Raw genomic sequence first — 19,851 nt, 5'->3', positions numbered from 1 at the left:
TCGGTTTTAACCTCAATCCCCAATAAAGTTTGAAGGCTAGGGGTATTTTCTTGATATATAAAGCCTAAAGTGACATCAGACCACAGCCTATCAACCATAACAAATCATTTTCATTTTCATTCTTTGCATCCACATTTCAAATGATTTATCCAAAACAGAAACACAGAAAGGAAGACCAGAGTTTATGTCCAGTCAAATCCATATTCTGACCACTAAAGTTAACTGTCTTCCAAACAAATATCTGTTTGCACAGGAAATTTGTAGTAAGCACGGTGATATTTTGTTTTAAATTGATTACAAGTTATTAAATACAAGTAATAATACAGAGCACTTACACAGTGTGTCGTCAAAGAAATTGGTAGCAGCAAATCCACCTGAATAGCAAGAGGAACTAATTTTCTTCTGGAGACAGCAGACAACAGCTGACTTGAGAGTAGGCATCAGAGAATCTGAAAAACAAAACAGAAAGGTAATCCATCATTCCTCTGCTCTAAAGGCTTTGTAGAGCTCCTGGTAGACACTAATTTTCTTCTCTCAGAGAAAAATATTGAAAGAGTATTGAATGTTCTCTCTAAATAAAACCAACCTGCTAAATGTGGAAGGTATATAGATAACTTAGATTTTATTGATACAAAATACTACATCGTAGGAAGATACAGAATTCTCAGTAGACTGTAAAACATTCAATTTTTCAGATAGTGGCTTAAAATGTTGATTAATGCAAAAATACATACTGTTATATACAATGTGCCATAACAGAGTTACAACACACATAATAATTTATATATAATTTTGAATCTACATCTGACATTTTCTTGCCAAATAAACTAAACCCCATACTGACAAAAATGTGATAAAATCTTCTACCTTGTATTTTAACCCCCACATCCATGATTACACAAACTGCATGGTAAGCCAGCAAGTATAGAAGTATAGACTATGCTTTTCCATCTTAAGTGGAATGACAGACAAATATCACCAAAGATGCGGGTGTTATTAATGTACAGCTAAAGCCATTGTATCGCAGCCTAGAAACAATGCAATGCAAAAACGAAACCTCCGAAAGACTGTGTAATCCAATGAGCACATCAACCAGGAGCTGCAATTCAAATAAACAAGTAGTTCATTAGTTTGCTATTGCTGGTCCTAAATGTATAAAACTGTTCAAGGAAAAACAAAGCATGGTAGTCGCAATCTGTCTGGGTCTGCTGAATCAAATCAAAATGGCCTGGAAAGTGCATGTTGGTGCTGTGAGACTGAGGAATGCAAGTAGAGGCACAGGGTCTAAGGAACCCTCCACAGCCTGTTTTGAACCTGCTAATGTGTTCTGCACACTTAATGGCATCTTATAAAACATCTGGTCTCAAACACTCAAATATTGATTCAGTATATGGAAATCTGGTATTACACTACAGCTGTTTCTAGGAACAGCTTATATAAACAGACCTGACTTGATCGTGCCATATGGTTTTATTTCTGGAGTGCTCTGACTACATTTTTTAGGGGGAGGGGGTGATTAATTGGAGTGATTTATAAGTCCTGCTTGTTTCCTTCAAGGTGGATGATGACTAAGTTGTAAAACCCACAAATTTTGGTGTCCAGGTTCATAAAGGTTTGCAGTTAATGATTAACTGAATGACAAATCTCTGCTGTGCATTCAAGTGTGACTCCAGTGAGTGGGTGATAAGGCCTAAATTCTCAATAGAGTACAAATGTGCAGGATGGAAAGGAAGTATGTTTTACAGGCTCTATGTGCTTTTACCATGCCACATTTACCACACATTATTGAAGGCAAATACAGGGAAATGAGAGGTTTTGAAGAGACAAATATGTTGTGGCCCTTTTGCAAACATCAGTAACAGCTTGAATATTGTACCTGGGTAAAGAGCGAGGCTGCAGGCTCTGGGGAAGTTTTAAAGTCTAAGGAATTTGGTCCGCTTGAAGATGCTGTTTGTCCTGACATTCCTTCCTCACTAGCCTGGCTCTCCAAGGATGAAATGCAGGCCCTCCCATTTCAAGCTTTCTCACAAAATTTTCAGTTTTCTGTCAAAATCTTCATTTGGCTACTCTAACACACCAAAAGTTATGTTTTATCACTTGGCCATATCTGGTGATATATAAATAGAGAATGTGCAGAGTGTTGTGGATACTCCAACGTGACATAACCTAGAGCATGGGCAATTCAGTGGGAAATGATAGAAATGTGTGCAACTGCTGGACTGGCTTCCTCCATCCTTATTCTATATGTCTTTATCATGACTATCTGAACTCTAAACAAACATTTTTCTCTAATGCTTTTGACCTTCTCCCTATTCTCTTCCTGAATTTCTTGCTCCCATGGCTTTGTGGGCACATTTCATCCCCATGCTTCTGCTATGGAGTCAACAGTGGAGACAAGAAGACAGCATCCACCTGATAGTATCGGAGACAGCCATAGCTGTGCAACCTTTTCCTTATTCGCATTAAAACTAAACTGTTTCTTAATATTAGCACCACTGCTGTACTTTTGATTATTTGCACTGGACCTATTCTAGGAACATATAAAATAGTCTCCATTGCTCATCATTTCATGCTGTTAATTATACACTAGGTATTTACCTATTATTCTCCTGCTTACGAATTTTTTCAGAAATCAGGTGGGCACAGAAAAGGTGTTAAGTACTGTACAAGTCAGGCACAAAGGGCAGGGGTAAACACTTGGGTGAGCTGTCCCGTGCCAAGGCCTGGACATATCCATGCATGATCAGAATTTTTTAACTTCCAGATCATGTAGGTCTCCAGAATACCAGATTGCAATTATGTGAATTACTGTCTCAGATCAAACTGGTCATCTGTCTTGTGAAAAGCCTCCTAGTGTGTTAAAAATAAATAAATAAATAGATAGATAGATAGATAGATAGATAGATAGATAATCCTACAATAAGCCATTTTCAATGTTTAAACAGAGCTTTTCAGTCAGCTCAATGGCATTAATACATTTTCCAGACATAAGTTCTGCTGATGAATTTTGGTTAGAATGGAGTCTGTTTCCTTGTCTTTCCTTGGAATGACAAGTTTATTTAATTGATTCATTGCTCTTATGTTTATGAGCAAATGTCTTGAGTGCCTTGGTGCCATTCATTGTTTTAGTATACATCTTTTGCCTTTCTTCTGCAAGGCTTTTTCCCAAGGAAAAGATCTCTTTCTGTGTTTTGTTTTTTTTTTTTTAGTTTTTGTTTTGTTTTGTTCTTATTGTTGTTTAGTTGGTTTGGTTTGTCTTTATGTAATAGTTTTTTTTAATATATTTGTTGTTTCTACTTTTGGATTCCACCAGCTAGTATTGCATATTTTTCAACCAGAAGTGATAAAGGCTGAATAAAATGTTAAGTATGAAATGTCACTTGGCTTGTACATGGTGATATAGATTTTAAAGTCTCCTGTATAGCTTGTGAAGCACACTCTTCTCTATAGTTATATAATGAGCTTCTTAAACTAATGTTAATATATTCTGACACTTTTAAGGTGACACTACACATTGAACTGGATTTACAATGTTAACAATATATTATTTATTCTCATACCTTCTGTTTTTAATATCCTGGCTATAAACTTTCATTAAGATAAGGCTTTATGTCTCATTTTCTACTTCCCTTGACCTACTACTTGCCCATGCAAAGGGAAGGTACAGATTTTCAGGATTTTCTGCTTCCCTACAGTTTACATGTGTTACTGGGTCATTTGATTTGTCCTGTGTGGACTCAATGAAGATGGAAAAGAGGACCGCCACTTCATTAGGAAACCTCTCATCTCTCAAATTTGAGGGATCAGAAATGACAATCTGTTATTTCTCCCATACAACTTCATAAACACATACCCTTCAGCAAAAATCCTTGACTGATTTCCTATTCTTCTTTCTTCCAGTAGTGTGGAATATTCATTCAGTTGATTCTTTAGATGTTATTGTAATTCACATTTAGATAGGAGAATATTGGGCAGGTATCAAATAATTTCTGAGATAATTCAACAGCTGTGTTAATTAGTAGATGTCAGTTTGCACTGCCGTCAATCTGCCAGCAGGATTTGTCAGTGCTTTGGTACAAGTATAAAACAATGAACTTCGGGGGTCACGATATCTCTTTCTTCCCACTGTGGACAGATTATTTTCAATATTTTACATTTAAGACTAATTTTTTAATATTTAAGACTGATATTTCATTTAAGACTAAATATATCATATTTAAGATTGTTAAAATTAATATCAAGATGTCAATTGTACTAGCAGAAGGGTCAGATATATTTAAAAAAGTAATAAAAATAATAAAAATATAGATTTTTTAAATTACAAAATATATATTTTAAAATTTTTACATATTCACAGAACATCCAATGATTTTGTGTTAAGTACATCTTATTCTTGTCACCACAAGACCTCCACAAATTCACTTCCTTCCACTTCTCCGAGTGTTTCTATGTGAGTTGATAAGATTTTTTGCCTTCAAACCTATGGTCTCTGCCTCCTTGAAAGGCACTGCAACATGTAATTTTCTGATGTTTTCACTGCTCAAAAAGTATTTCTACTTCTGTTTTAACATCTTTTGCTTTTGCAAAGTGTTGGGTCTGTAAATATGGTTTAGATTGTGGCATTTCATGTGACCCAGTATTCCACGGAAATCTCAGAAATGAGATGTAGAAGGATGTCGGAGATAAACAGAGCCCAGTAGGCATGGATGCATAGTGCACACAAAGGAGAAGTATGATAATATGTTATTTAAGGCTCAAGATCATTTAATTATATTCAAATATATTCAATATCTTAGACATGCTATTTAACAGAATTGCAAACAAGCTGAATTGCACCTGAAACATTTCATATGTTAAAAAGAAAGTTACTCTTTAGAATCAAGCCCAGAAAAAACTTGTAGGCTGGAACATGAAAACCAAATAAGTCTAATCAAATCTTTACATCTCATCTCAGGATTTTCTAGAAAGTCATCATTCCTTCATCTTGATTTGGTTTTATCTTATGTAAAAAGCCAGATAGAGGTCAATTTTTTATATTCAGTTTACAAGTGGCCCAGGGATATATCAATCTCTCCAGACAAATTGATTTCAAAAAAATCTTAAGTGTATAGTTAATATCTAACAGGGATTATTCATGGGGTTTCTGTACCATCAATTCTAAATGTAAAGTTTTCCATTACTGAGGCATTAATATGAATTCTAACGAAGGCTTGTTGTTATTTAGAGGTTCAGGTAATACTCAATACAGGACTGATGATGTTAACCTCTGTACCTTATTTTATGGAATCTTTAAGAAAACACCTCCTCTGGATGTTGAGTATTCCGTTGTATACTCTTCCAGAGTTTTTCAGTCAAAATAAGCATTAGTTCACTTTTATGGAAATAAACTACTAGTTGATTTTCTTGTAAAAGACGACTTTACAGTGATAAACTTGTACATAAAAGAATGTAACTGACAAAACATTTTTCTTGCTTATATTGAAACTCAAACTGTTTTACACAGAAGAAAAATAAACTTGAATGTCTGGCAGACAAACGCCAGTACTTGCCTTTTCAATATCATTGGTATCCATTCTGTTCTAATATGACTTTCTGCTTGTAACTACCAGGCAAGAATGTGAATTCTGTGAGAATTATCAATATATGTTTCTGGTGGGAGAAGCCTAGCTAATTTAAGATTATATCCTTGGCCCCAGTTCCAAGCCATTACACAGGGTCACCCACTTGAGCCCAATTTTAGATAACATCTACAATACATAAGCAGAATACCATATTCACACTAGGCCTAAGGATGGTTAAAGGCATGACAGAGTGCAAGTTTTGGCCTTCTTTATTCCCAGGGGTAGATGCTTCCTCCCTAGCATTTTAAACTGGATACTATATGCATCATGTATGTTGAAAGTAGAAAGATTGGCTTTTATGATGGGGTAAATTTTTAAGATGTCACTCCCCCCCCCCCCCCCCCCCAAACTAAATGCAATTTAGTTTCATAAGCAAATAATATATTTGTTAAGAAAATAGCAAGAAACAACACAGAAAGACCCAAGTCACGGCAGAATTCTCCCATCTGTTATTTAGTGATCAGCCACATTAGATCCCAGGCAATAGAGCAGCACAGTGAAATGCTTCATATCTGTTTTTCATATCAATGCTCTATTAGCAATGATTATGTTTCTGTATACTTTTTCTACATTACAGATAGCCTCAATCTCCCTAATGATGGAGCGTTAGGACAGTAGTAGAAAGCTCACTTAATTTCAATCCCATTGATGTTTTCTTCAAGCAGTAAAGAAAATATCTTTGTTTGTGAGCAAAGATACATCAGAGGGCCCTGTACTTTTACCTGCTTCCTCACAGCTTCAGTGATCCCAGTGCAATGGGTTCAGTTAAAGCTCATTAATATGAGAGATGAGATGAAATGTCAATAGTGTTGTGCTTTTCTGGGGCAAGACATGGGTGATGCAGGATGTTGAGAGCACGGGAAGCCTGGGAGGCTCAGATTCTGCATCCCTGTGCTCCGATTCTCAGCTCAAAAACGAGACAGTCATTTGTTGACAATGGGATCTTGCTTGTGAAGCATGATGTAAATGCCAGGAGTTTACCAAAGATACATCTGAGAACATCATCTGTCAACAAGAAGGTTTGAGACAAATAAATAAAAAAATAAATAATAAAAAACCTCCTTCTAAATACACACCACAAAAAGAAAGAAACCTTCAAAATATTCAAGCTTTCAGATGTTGTGTTTCTCATCTAATTACTGTTACAGTCATTTCATATCTTCATTAATTTACTTTAAAAACTAATGAAAATCACACCTGCTTGGAAAATAACAGCTAAATTTTAATTGAGTATGGAAAACCAAACTCTTTAATATGTTAAGCCTCCAAAATGCCTTTCTCTTTTCCAGATTACATTTGACATATAATTCCTGTACTAGTAGTATCTGCAATACACACTGTGTACCAGAACATCCTGCTTTCAATAAGTTTTGTTTCTCATCTAGATTTTTTGATAACTGTTAGCTCTGAAACTGCAAGGACTTGAAGTATAACTGAAAGTACATAGTACAACAAATCAAAGTTGTATAGTGGAGTAGTAAAAGAATGTTTTAAAAATGGGAAATGTAAGATAAATATAAGGTGACATATCTGCCAGTAGGCTGTTTCATAACGAGAATAAATCTCCTAAAGAAAGCAAGGAATCATCATTTGTAAATTTTAACACCACAAATGAACAAAATTTTCACTAGATTTTTGCATGATATTAGAGATGTCTTTAAAAGATGCTTTCTACTTTCTGCCTGCTAGTCAAAGATATATCTCAATGATTGCAGTAGAAATTATGTAAATTGCTTACAATCAAAAATTCACCCTTGTATAACCTCCAGCTTTATATTAAGCAGTTGAAAATATTTGCAAACCTTAACATAACCACATACGTAAAAAGTGCAATATTTAGTTTTACTGATAGAAAATGTTGTATGGAGTACTTCAAGAAAAATAAAGAAGACACTATTGTGTCACAATAAACACCATAATAATGAGAGAAGAAAGGCTCCACAGTTTTAAAAATGCTCTCATTAATAAGACATCCTCAATGTTATGTGGTACAAGCTAATTAAAACAGAAGTCCTACTTAATTTTGGCAACCTACTGATTTTGTTAGTATTTCTTAATGATTTTACCATTCTATCCTCTTCAGACACAAAGCAATTGCATGGAAAAACTGAATGAATTACTGTGCTGTATCTGATAGATCTTTGGTGGAATGATTAGAAATTTTTACAGTTCACTTTTAGAGTTTATTTTTATTTTATTCGATCTTAATGGAGTAGTTTGGCTTTATCTTGAAGGAAAGCCCATGCACAAATAAATAAATAAATAAATAAAAAACTGTAAGTCTGTACGTTTTTGCCAGCTGTTCTTAAACACGGGAGGATTAAAGGAACAGTGAAGGCAAAATCTTATAGGAAAATATTTTAATAAGTATGTCTTATTTGAAAACTCTTACTCTGTGTTTCAGGTGATTTCAAACTGAGTAACATTTTTCTGTATTAAGAAAGTGAAACAGTGAGTGAATTGTTTTGCTCCTGTTAACAAGAACTCTAATATGTTCTGCATTTAAAGAATAAGAGTTGTGGTTTAAAAATAAATCTTATTCTATCACTTATGTTAAATTATGAACCAAGATATATGTGTTACTTGGATGTGACACTTCCTGGGTAGTCACAGAAGACTCACCTTGGTGTAAAGCTGTCACAGAGGTTTCCATATTTCTCCAGGAGAAGCAGGGCAGAGTTGAAGTGTTGCTGGAATCTGGCACAGTCCTCAACTTCTATGACAGTCCCTTGGGGACACCTTTCTCTTCAAACTTACTCTGGGAGACCTAGTGGTGTACAGACAGCTCAAGATCACAAGGTCACAAAGAAGGCTTCAAATCAGTTTTGGGGGTATGCACATAGTACAGTAATTATACACAACAAAAGCTATGTGCCTTAGAGCTTAACTGCAGAAATCTCTGGGCAAAGAATGAGGAGCACAAAGTTTTATCAGCCATGTCAGAAATTGTCATGGGGGTGATATAAATTTGTGTGAATAAACATTAGGCAGTGAAAATCCTTACGTTTATCTGAAGATGTAAAACTGTGTAGCATTCAAAATAGCCCCTAAATTCATCAAAGGTTAAGGCTTGAAAAAGGTCATTACTATTGAGGTGGAGGCCATTTGAAATTATGTCCTCAGAACATACCTAAACATGCAAGTCCTTGCAGATGTGGCATTTTATTCTTGGCCCTCATTTGTCACCATGTATCCCTAATGCTTCCAGATGTCAAATGATCAGCCTCAAACAAGACCTTCTACTTCAGTGTGCTCTCTTACGTACAGGTGGGCTAGACAGGAAGCCTAAGGCTGGGCTTCCTGAAACTATATAATGTGACATGCTGTAGCTGAGAGTAGATGTCCTGAAGGAGATACACTGCATGTATGAAGATCCTGAATGATCCATGCTCATAAAGAACACCTTGCTGGGTCAAAGCAATGGTCCCTCTTCTAGCCCAATATTCAGTCTGATGGTGGCAGTACAAGATGCCACTTTGAGTAAGCATTTGAGTCTCACCACTTCATTCCTCTCATAATTCTCAAATATCCTGAAACAATAGTCAGTATAGCTATGCTTAGCCTTTTTGTTGTCCTTTTAAGGATGTATTGTATATTCATTTGTCTAAACTCTTGTTAACATAATAATAACATCCATCTCCATAAGCTCTGTGGCAGCAAGCTCAAGAAATTCACAGACTACTGTATAAAGAAGTGTTTAGTCTGCTTTAAATTGATTTCCTAAAAGTTTCATAAATTTTCTCTGAGTTATACCATTATGGGATTCAATGAATAATCATTCTGCTTTCACCTTATCCACTGCTTTCATGACTCTGTACTTCTCAGTATTATTTATGTGCTCAGCAGGAACAAGAGATTCCGAATCTCTGACTGTTGGGTCTTATCCAAGGGCTGCTACTGAAATATGTCTTAGGATAAATCTAATAAAAAATTAGATATTGTCTCAGGTAACAATACGCATTTGTGAGAGAAATGTGATAGGAGGCTAACTGTAAATAGATGCACATCATAGCTAGTAAAAAAGACACTTTACAAAAAGAAAACATAAAATGACAGGACGAAGTCTTCAATGTTATACATATGGTAGATTATTTGTGCTGAAATAAGATTTCTGAAAAAAAAAATGAAGATATTTATAAATAAGAAATGTCTGCTTTTTTTGTTTATCTTCCCTCTTTTTTTCTAAATAAATCATTTAAATTAAATGATTTAAAATATTTCATAACTTTGTTTTTAAGCAATGACCCATCATTTTGATCCTTTTTAATGATTTTTTAAAAATCATTACAAAAATTAAAAGGTAATAAGGGTATCTAAGAATAATAAATACTTAAATTATGTTTTTCTATTTGCATCAGTTAACATATATCCGATGGTTGACTTTGCGGTATAGGATGAATACATTAAAATATCAAATGATTCTGACTAGCAGCAAAGAGTTTAAATAGAGTGATTATGGAATCATGGTAAATACGGAGATTCACACAAATTCCAGCTTCCTTCTACATATAAGTTTAACTTTTGTGCAGCTGTTGGTTTAGGCCAGCTCTCATATAGGTGAACATACTACACTGAAATATGTTTGTTAGTCTAACAGAACCTTTTTATACCTTTTTGCCTGTCAGATGAATAAAAAGTAGAGATGAAAGGGAAAAGAGAGAGCAAGTCTGACAAACACTTAAAATCATGTGCTTGTGCTTATGAAGAAGCTGTAGCTTTGATTAGCATCCTGCTTTTTCTCTCTGTGCAGGGTCAGGACCTATGCTATAAATACTTATTTCATCACAGGGAGCCAGTTTCAACTGTGTTTGGAAACTTGAATTCAGAAGCAGTAAAGCAGATTGAGAGGGTCAAATTTATACCTGATGTAATCCCTTGGCAGAAGACCAAGGATAAATTTGGCCCATATGTACATACAGAAGTAACTAAAAATGTACAAGTGTTATAGAGCCAGATAAAGCAGCAAGTCAAGGGAGAACAGAGGGCATCAACTTGAGAGGTAATCAATATGTGTGGGAGGCTGGAAAAGATAAGCAACACCAATGTCAGCAGAAAGGCAGAAGTGGGGGAATAAAGCTATCACAAAGTGGTAAAAACTTTCTGATTCTCCCTGCTTCTATCAGTGAAGTTTACCTTTTGTTAATTATTTAATTGTTTATGTTTAAATTATGCTCTTGGCTACAGTAGCATGCAATAGAGGATATTACCAGTAAGATTTTTTATTTCTTTTTTAGGCCAGAATGAAACCCTGATATCTTGTTTGGATGAAAGAAACTCAATTTGCAGTTCTGCTTATGCCCAAAAGCCCACAACATAAAAAGAAGGCATTCTTGGATGATGTGCACAGCGATGACAATGTAGCTGGAAGGATCATGTGTTGCCCCCAAAAGGAATTAGCAACCAGAAAATTAAGACTGTAATTGTTTCTGTTCCAACATCAGCAGTTTCTGGTACATGAAAGAAGTTTTTCCATGAATGCATAAATATCTGGGCAGATCCCAGCTCTAATGCACATAAGACCTTGTGAGTCCAGATGTGCATACAGATAAAATGTTTAGTGCTCAGGGGAAGATTTGGAATTAATATGTCATGCTTATTTCAAGTCAATGGAATTACATTTATTTCCACAGGTTGAGCATGTAGTCTGAAGTATTATTTTGAACTTAGAAGGCCAATTTATAAAGACAGAAACTCTCTGTAAAATGAGTATCTGGATTCCTTATTGCCCAGTATTCTGTGTAGCCATTTATTTACATGAAAATGTAGATATAAACAAGTTATTGACTATGAACATTTACACTTCCCTAACTCAGTGAATGTTATGCCTGCATATAACATAACTGAAAACAAGTACAAAATAAGCCTTTATTACTTTACCTAATAGAAGGATCTAAATATGCCCAGATCTCACCTTCTATCTCAGGAGCATTCAGTACACACCCACTAAACCATTATAAGGGAATCCTCCAAACATTAACTGAATTTCATTTTGATAATTTAAATACATAATACAGCTGTATAATTAATACACCTGTATACACCTGTCTATTTAAATGTATAATATGCATGTATAACATAGATATGTAATATACATATTGTATATTTACAATATATTTAAATGTATAATGTAAAATGCAGGACCTTTTAAACATGCCATCTCTTTTGTTTTGTTTCTGACCATTTTTCCATGTATTAGCTACAATGTTTTAGAGCTAATTTGAACTGCTTTTAAAAGGGTGCTAGCACAAACCCCATAGTGCATAAGCTGAAACAGGTAAGCCTGTATTTGAGCTAGCTTTTGGCAAGCTTCAGTAGTAATAGAACTTAGTGCCGTGTTAACATTACCAACTTCTTTTTAACAGCTTTGTCAAAGCTATAGGATGGATTTGTGTTCTCAGGTGCAGTCATCCTTTGATTTTTCCCACCTAGAGAGCCAACTCAAATGCATTACCGTCTTCTGTTTCCTTGTTTATGCAGGTCTTCTTCCAGCTAAAGAACATTGTGGTGCATATATTGCATTGCTTGCATTCCAGCAAGTAGTTTTAATATAATCGCTATGTATGTATCTATGATGAGAAATGGGAAGCTTTTTCAGTTTCTCCAGCTTGGGTATAACTGTATGCATTCAGAGCTTGCCAATGCGATAATATTTAACTACACCTGCTTTATATGACTGCTATTAAGTTGCTGAAATTCTAATGATGCTGGCCTAGAATATACTGGAGTACTGAGGGAAAGGGAATTTCATTCTTTTTTCCAAGTCTTATTTGTCTGAAAGGACTCAAAAAAATTGGCATAAGTTTAAATTCATTTTATAGGTATGAATTTGTATTTTTCAGCTACAAATAAAAAGCTTCAGGTAAAGAATTCCCATAGCTAGCTTAGAAATTATATTTAGCACATAACATAATCACTGAAAACAACATCAGCACAAAGCTGGGAAGAAAAGACAGAGAAATACATGTGTTTTTGATGTGTTCTTGGAAAATTGTATCTGGCATGTTTTAGCTGTTATCCCAGACACCAAGGTTAGTGATGCAGGGAATATTTAAGAGGAAAAACATGAAGGACAACCTGCTGTCAAATTAAAAAGTTCCTCTGCAGTATCTCCTATATAATATTTGCTGAATCACTGTCTTTAATTCCCTGCAGAGGAAGGTGGAGTTAAATGACCTGGTTGCATCAGATATTTTGAATTTACTCTTCTCCTTGTACCTTATACCTTTGTCTCATCTATATCAGGCTGCGACAAAGACAGCTCAAGCAAAACCAGGGAATACTTGCCAAAAAGAGAAAACAACCCCTTGCACCAATAACAGTGCTGTGTTTTTTAGGCTCCACGGAAGAGTTGTGGGAGGATTTTCTCTGATCTTCACTCTTATTGTATGGCTATAACCAATTACAAGAAAGGCAACCTCTGTGATATCCTTATCATCAGTGAGCTATATTGTTGTGTGTCTTCTTGTTAACGTAATCCCAGACTAGTTGAAAACCTTATGGAAACCATATGGAAAGAGAGAGGAGGAAGTAAAAAGACATACAGACAAAACTGTAAAAGGTCTTTTGCCAAAATTCTTCCAAGAACTTGGCTTCTCTTAAGGTTTATTTACCGTTTATTTCAGTGCTGCTATTATTTCCTCCTCTAGGTCCCCTTCTCTCTCTCCTGGGTGTCACTTGGAAGCATCTGTCAAAACACCTCCAAAAGAACATCATCAAGTCAACAGAGGCTACCAACATGAGAAAATCAGTCATACTATTGAATGACATCACAAGCCCCCTGCTTTTTTTTATCTGCCGCTAAACAAACCACACAGGACACACTGACATTTTGGTATGCATGAGCAAAGAACACAGATATTTTGGTGTCTTTTGTAGAAAGTGACTGAAATATAGGAAGATTTAAAAGAAGCATTTGCATGCATGCACTCGTGCGCCCAGCAATATCAGTGCTAGAATAATTTGTACTAATAGCTGATAGATTTTAGACTGCTGCTTCTGTCTGTAAAGGTGCACACCTTTCATGTGGACATAACAGAAAATTGTCATGCATGAAACAATCTTAAAATTACTTGACATCATCAAGTGAAAACATCATCTTTGGAGAGAACCTGAGGATAAATTTTGAGATTTTGGAAGTGACGTAAGAGCTGTCCTTTCAGAGTATTAGTACTTGTTAGATCCTGCTTATCTGCAGCCCTCTTTGTGCATGAAAAAGGAGTGGGAAATATGGTGTACCCTGATTAATACTGCATGTGCACTGAACACTGATCTTCTTTTGTCTTATATGTTGTTTATTTGATCCTGAACCTGGTAAATCACAAGGTTCATAAACGGCAGAAAGGATATACGTATCTTGAATCAGGCAGTCCTTTAGGTAGTCATCAGACTTGTCATGACTAGCTTCAGAATTAGACACTGGAGATTCATTTCAGGCTGTTATTAGATACACGAGTGTGCAGTGACCCCGTAGTGTGCAGTTATGATTTGTCATTATCTTAAATGTACACAGCATGGGCAACAAACAGGAGGAGCTCTAAGCCATTGTGTGGCAAGCAAACTATGACATAGTCGCCAACACTGAAATGTGGTGGGACCACTCCCATGACTGGAATGCTGCAATGGATGCCTACAAGCTCTTTAGAAGCGACAGGCAACTAAGGAGGGGCGGTGGCATGGCTCTCTATATTACACAGTGTTTCAATGTTGTTGAGCTCAGGATTGGGAATGATAAGGTAGAGTCCCTGTGGATAAGGATCAAGGGCTTGGCCAACAAGGCAGACATCCTTGTGGGGGTCTGTTATAAACTGCCAAACCAGGATGAAGAGACGTATGAGGCAGCTGGTGGAAGTCATTCAGTTGCCAGCACTTGTTCTCATGGGGGACTTCAATTTCCAGGACATATGCTGGAAATACAACACAGCCCTGAGGAAGCAGTCTAGGAGGTTCCTGGAGTGCATGGATGACAGCTTCCTGACTCAGCTGGTTAATGAGCCTACCAGAGGGGGTGCCCAGCTAGACCCACTGCTCACAAACAGAGGACTGGTGGGAGATGTGGTGGTCAGTAACTGTCTTGGGCAGAGTGACCATGAAATTGTAGAGTTCTCTATTCTTGGAGAAGTCGGGGGGGGGGGGGGGGGGGGGGTGGTGGTCAGTAAAACTGCTACCTTGGACTTCCTGAGGGCAGACTTTGAACTGTTCAGGACACTGGCAGGAAGGGTCCCTTGGGAGTCAGCCCTGAAGGGCAGAGGGGTCCAGGAAGGCCAGACACTCCTCAAGAAGGAAGTCTTAAAGGCTCAGGAGCAGGCTGTCCCTTTGTGCCATAAGATGGGCTGGCGGGGAAGAAGACCGGCATGGCTGAACAAGGAACTTTTGCTGAGTATCCAGGAGAAAAAGAGAGTTTATATCCAGTGGAAGAAGTGGCAGGCAACTTGGGGAGAGTACAAGCAAGTTGCCAGTGTATGCAGAGAAAAAATCCGGAAGTCCAAAGCCCAGTATGCGCTCAAACTGGCTGCTGTCATTAAGGATAACAATAAATGTTTTTATAAATATATTAACGGCAAGAGAAGGGCTAAGGACAATCTTCATCCTTTACTGGACACACAGAGAAACATGACTACTGAGGATAAGGAAAAGGCTGAGGTTCTCAATGCCTTTTTTACATCTGTCTTTACTAGCCAGACCACTTACCCTCGGAGTACTCAGCCTCCCAACCTGGAATTCTGGGATGGGGAGCAAAAGAACCCCCCCACAGTTCAGGTGGAAACAGTTAAGAGATGTGCTGCTCCACCGGGACTGTCACAAGTCCATGGGGCCAGATGGGATTCACCCGAGGGTGCTGAGGAAGTTAGCGGATGTGATGGCCGAGACGCTTTCCATCATCTATCATAGTGGTCATGGTCATCCGGGGAGGTTCCAAATGACTGGAGACTTGCTAATGTGATGCCCATCTATAAGAAGGGTCATAAAGAGGACCTGGGAACCTACAGGCCTGTCAGCCTAACTTCGGTGCCAGGTAAGGTGATAGAACAGGTCATCTTGAATGCAATCATGCAATGCATGTGGGACTACCGGGGATCAGGCCCAGTCAGCACAGGTTCATGAAAGGCAAGTCCTGCCTGACCAACCTCATCTCCTTCTATGACCCCACCTGGTGGATGAGGAAAAGGCTGTTGATGTAGTCTACCTAGACTTCAGCAAGGCCTTTGACACAGTCTCCCATAGGATTCTGGAGAAACTGGCAGCCCATGGCTTGGACAGGTACTGACTGGATGGCTGGGCCAAGAGAGTGGTGGTGAATGCAGTGAAATCCAGCTGTTGGCCAGTCACCAGTGGTGTTCCCCAAGGGTTGGTGTTGGGGCCCATCCTCTTTAATATCTTTGTTGATGATTTGGATGAGAGAATTGAGTGCACCCTCAGTAAATTTGCAGATGACACCAAGTTGGGGGGAAGTGTTGATCTGCCAGAGGGTAGGAAGGCCCTGCAGAGGGACCTGGACGGCTTGAGTCGATGGACAGAGACCAATGGGATGAGGTTCAACATGGATAAGTTCCAGGTCCTGCACTTTGGCCACAACAACCCCATGCAACACTACAGGCTTGGGACAGAGTGGCTGGAAAGCTGTGCAGAGGAAAAGGAACTGGGGGTGCTGACTGATGTTTGCCTGAACATGATCTGACAGTATGCCCACATGGCCAAGAAGGCCAACAGCATCCTGGCTTGTATCAGTAATAGTGTAACCAGCCAGACCAGGGGGGTGATCGTCCCCTTGTATTCTGCTCTGTTGAGGCCACCCCTCAAGTAGTGTGTTCAGTTTTGGGCCCCTCACCATAAGAAGGACATCGAGGTCATGGAGCGTGTCCAGAGACGGGCTATAAAGCTGGTGAAGGGCCTAGAACACAAGTTCTTTGAGGACCTGCTGAGGGAACTGGGGTTGTTTAGTCTGGAGAAGAGGAGGCTCAGGGGAGACCTTATTGCTCTCTACAGCTACCTGAAAGGAAGGTGTGGGGAGCTGGGGGTTGGCCTCTTCTCACAGATAACTAGCAATAGCACTAGAGGGAATGGCCTCAAGTTGTGCCAGGGGAGGTTCCGGTTGGAAATTAGGACACATTTCTTCTCAGAAAGAGTAGTCAGGCATTGGAACGGGTTGCCCAGGAAGGTGGTAGAGTCACCGTCCCTAGGGGTGTTTAAGGAAAGTTTGGACTTGGTGCCTAGAGACACGGTTTAGTGGGTGACATTGGTAGTAGGGTGATGGTTGGACCAGATGATCTTGGAGGTCTTTTCCAAACTTAATGATTCTATTATTCTCTGACATAAAAATGAGGCTCTTGAATCCAACATACCATTTTAAGCAGGCAAAATTTGTGGTCTTTTAGAAAAAAAATGCTTTACAATATGACAAACTTTGCTTATTATTATTCTATTTATTTTGTCAACATGAAGGCTTACTGCTGCTTATGTATAGGCTCAGACCATGCAGACACTTCTGAACATGTTGTTCATACCTCTTTATCCACACTTGGAGTCCACATCAGTGCTCATTTTTTTTGATTATCTACTAATTCCGAATAACACAAGCCATTTCCATTACTCTGTCTGCCATAGCTCCTTGATTTTGCTTTAAACAAACCTAGCTGATATACTGGTAACAAAATAAAAATCGTACCATAAAGATCATAAATAGCCTAGAGTTCTTCTGCCTGTTTTCAGTCAACTCCTGGACTCCACTCACTGCAATTCATTCCAGTGGACTGGATTTGCACTATACAAGGAGTCCCTGGATTATCTCTTGAAGAGCTCCTAGACATGTATCAGAAAAACAAAACAAAATTATATTTGCATGCACAGCATTTCCAAAGGATTCTGCCCTGCCACTAGAAATTTGAAAGGGTCCACAGGTATCGGAAACTTTAGCATTTACAGGTGGGAGTTTCAAAATATTCGGTAAGAACTCAGTTGACCTCCCATTGGAGACAATCCAACTGTGATTTTTATTGTTAACTTTGGCAGGATCAGAGCCAAGATTGAGTGTTTTAAGAATTATATTCTAATATACAAATGTGGTAGTCATCTTTCTGGAAGTATTTATTTTTTCCCCAACATCTAAATATTCACTAATCTAACTGAAAAGGTCTCCGAATTTTGTAGTTTGCTCTAGAGAAACAAGCGTCTTAAAAGGATGACTCAACAAAACAGGTTTATTACAGTAACAATGAGTATTTCACCACACGACTGTATCCTGGGGTGCATCAAGCACGGCATTGCTAGTTGGTCAAGGGAAGTGATTGTCCCGCTCTACTCTGCGTTGGCGCTGCCTCACCTCGAGTACTGTGTGCAGTTCTGGGCACCACAGTACAAAAAGGACGTTAAACTGTTGGAGAGTGTCCAGAGGAGGGCGACGAAGATGGTGAAGGGACTAGAGGGGAAGACGTATGAGGAGCGGTTGAGGTCATTTGTCCTGTTCAGCCTGGAGAAGAGGAGGCTGAGAGGAGAACTCATCTCAGTCTACAGCTTCCTCATGAGGGGAGTGGAGGGGCAGGCGCTGACCTTAATCCTCCTTAATCACCAGTGATAGGACCCATGGGAATGGTGTTAAGCTGAGGCAGGGGAGGTTTAGGCTAGACAACAGGAAGAGGTTCTTCATCAAGAGGGTGGTCGCACACTGGAACAGGCTCCCCAGTGAAGTAGTCACTGCACCGAGCCTGTCTGAATTTAAGAAGAGATTGGACTGTGCACTTAGTCACATGGTCTAAAATTTTGGGTAGACTTGTGTGGTGCCAGGAGTTGGACTCGATGATCCTTATGGGTCCCTTCCAACTCAGGATATTCTATGATTCTATGATTCTATGACTGGAATAGTAGGCAAGCTAGGGCTATATTTACTATGGGACATGGTAAAATAGAGTATTTTCTTTAGTGCTGTGCAAGAACTTAAGATTCACTTGAAATTCAAAATGAAAAATAATGCAACGTATAAATCAGGAAAAAAAATGGGAAAAAAAAAGCTTTCTATCTGTTTATTAATATATTTCAGTAGCATGACTCTTGGAAAAAACAGATAAAATTCATATTTTTTATTTTATGGAGCTATTTGAATGAAATTATTTAGGGAAGAAAATGTATTGCTGTACAGAAAACCTCTTCCTGTGTAATTACTACATTTTTATTATTATCTGAGCTCAGGAATATGGCCTTCTCCCTCTTCTTCTTCTTCTTCTTCTTCTTCTTCTTCTTCTTCTTCTTCTTTCTTCTTCTTCTTCTTCTTCTTCTTCTTCTTCTTCTTCTTCTTCTTCTTCCTCTTCTTCTTCTTCTTCTTCTTCTTCTTCTTCTTCTTCTTCTTCTTCTTTTCTTCTTCTTCTTCTTCTTCTTCTTCTTCTTCTTCTTCTTCTTCTTCTTCTTCTTCTTCTTCTTCTTCTTCTTCTTCTTCTTCTTCTTCTTCTTCTTCTTCTTCTTCTTCTTCTTCTTCTTCTTCTTCTTCTTCTTCTTCTTCTTCTTCTTCTTCTTCTTCTTCTTCTTCTTCTTCTTCTTCTTCTTCTTCTTCTTCTCCTTCTTCTTCTTCTTCTTCTTTCTTTTCTTTCAAGTTATTTATTTTAACAGAAATGGCATATCTACCAAAAGGAATTGTAATTTTTTCCACCTTAAAACAAAAATAAAATACTTGGTATCCAATTTATAGCTTTTCCTTTATTTACTTTTGATTCATTTAAAATCCTTTTTGAAATGTTGAATATTAGAAAGGCAGCACAGATGCTGATTCTGTTTGCAATGGCCTAGAAAAGAAAAGTGCAAGCTTTAATCTGATGTCTAGGCTGCATTAAAAAAATTGGATTGAAAAGGATTAGATTAGATTAGACCTTCTGGATTTAAAAATGTTAAAACTCCATTTATGCTTTAACATAATCTCCTTCCACTCCCTGGAGCCATCAAGATGAGCACTGTCCTTTGCAAACATTTATTATTATTATTATTAAATTTGCTTCTTTTTCATTTTAACATCCCAGTTTCATATTTGTAATAGCAAGAAATCCTCTGAGACAGATCTAAAAGTTCTTTCCAACCTGGTGAGTGGAAGGGCAGGCACCTAAACCTCTGGCTTTTACAATGATTTTATGTATTTGTGCACAGTCACAAATGTAAATATTAATAGCTAGTTTTAAAAAGTCAAATAAGAATGAGTGCTTTTAAGGACTTTAGAGGCTTGTGAGAGAGTGGTGATGCTTTGCAGTACAACAAT

At 37.8% G+C, this 19,851-nt stretch overlaps 1 long non-coding RNA gene across 2 annotated transcripts; it reads right to left on the bottom strand.

The window, feature by feature from the left end:
• Positions 1–344: 344 nt before the first annotated feature.
• LOC310889738 lies at positions 345–13,306 on the bottom strand. 2 transcript variants are annotated; one of them, XR_014576747.1, is made up of 3 exons: positions 13,232–13,306; positions 8,244–8,388; positions 345–449 (listed from the first exon to the last, which is right to left on the bottom strand). It is a non-coding gene; the product is annotated as an uncharacterized lncRNA (long non-coding RNA). The 2 variants fall into 2 exon arrangements; XR_014576748.1 differs by lacking the exon at positions 345–449 and adding an exon at positions 6,343–6,626.
• Between the last annotated feature and the right edge of the window lie 6,545 nt (positions 13,307–19,851).

Source organism: Anser anser (genome assembly GCF_964211835.1).
Source record: "Anser anser genome assembly, chromosome: Z".
Classification (NCBI taxonomy): domain Eukaryota; kingdom Metazoa; phylum Chordata; class Aves; order Anseriformes; family Anatidae; genus Anser; species Anser anser.
Note: the sequence above shows the minus strand (reverse complement) of the source record. Positions and strands in the feature narration are given on the sequence as shown.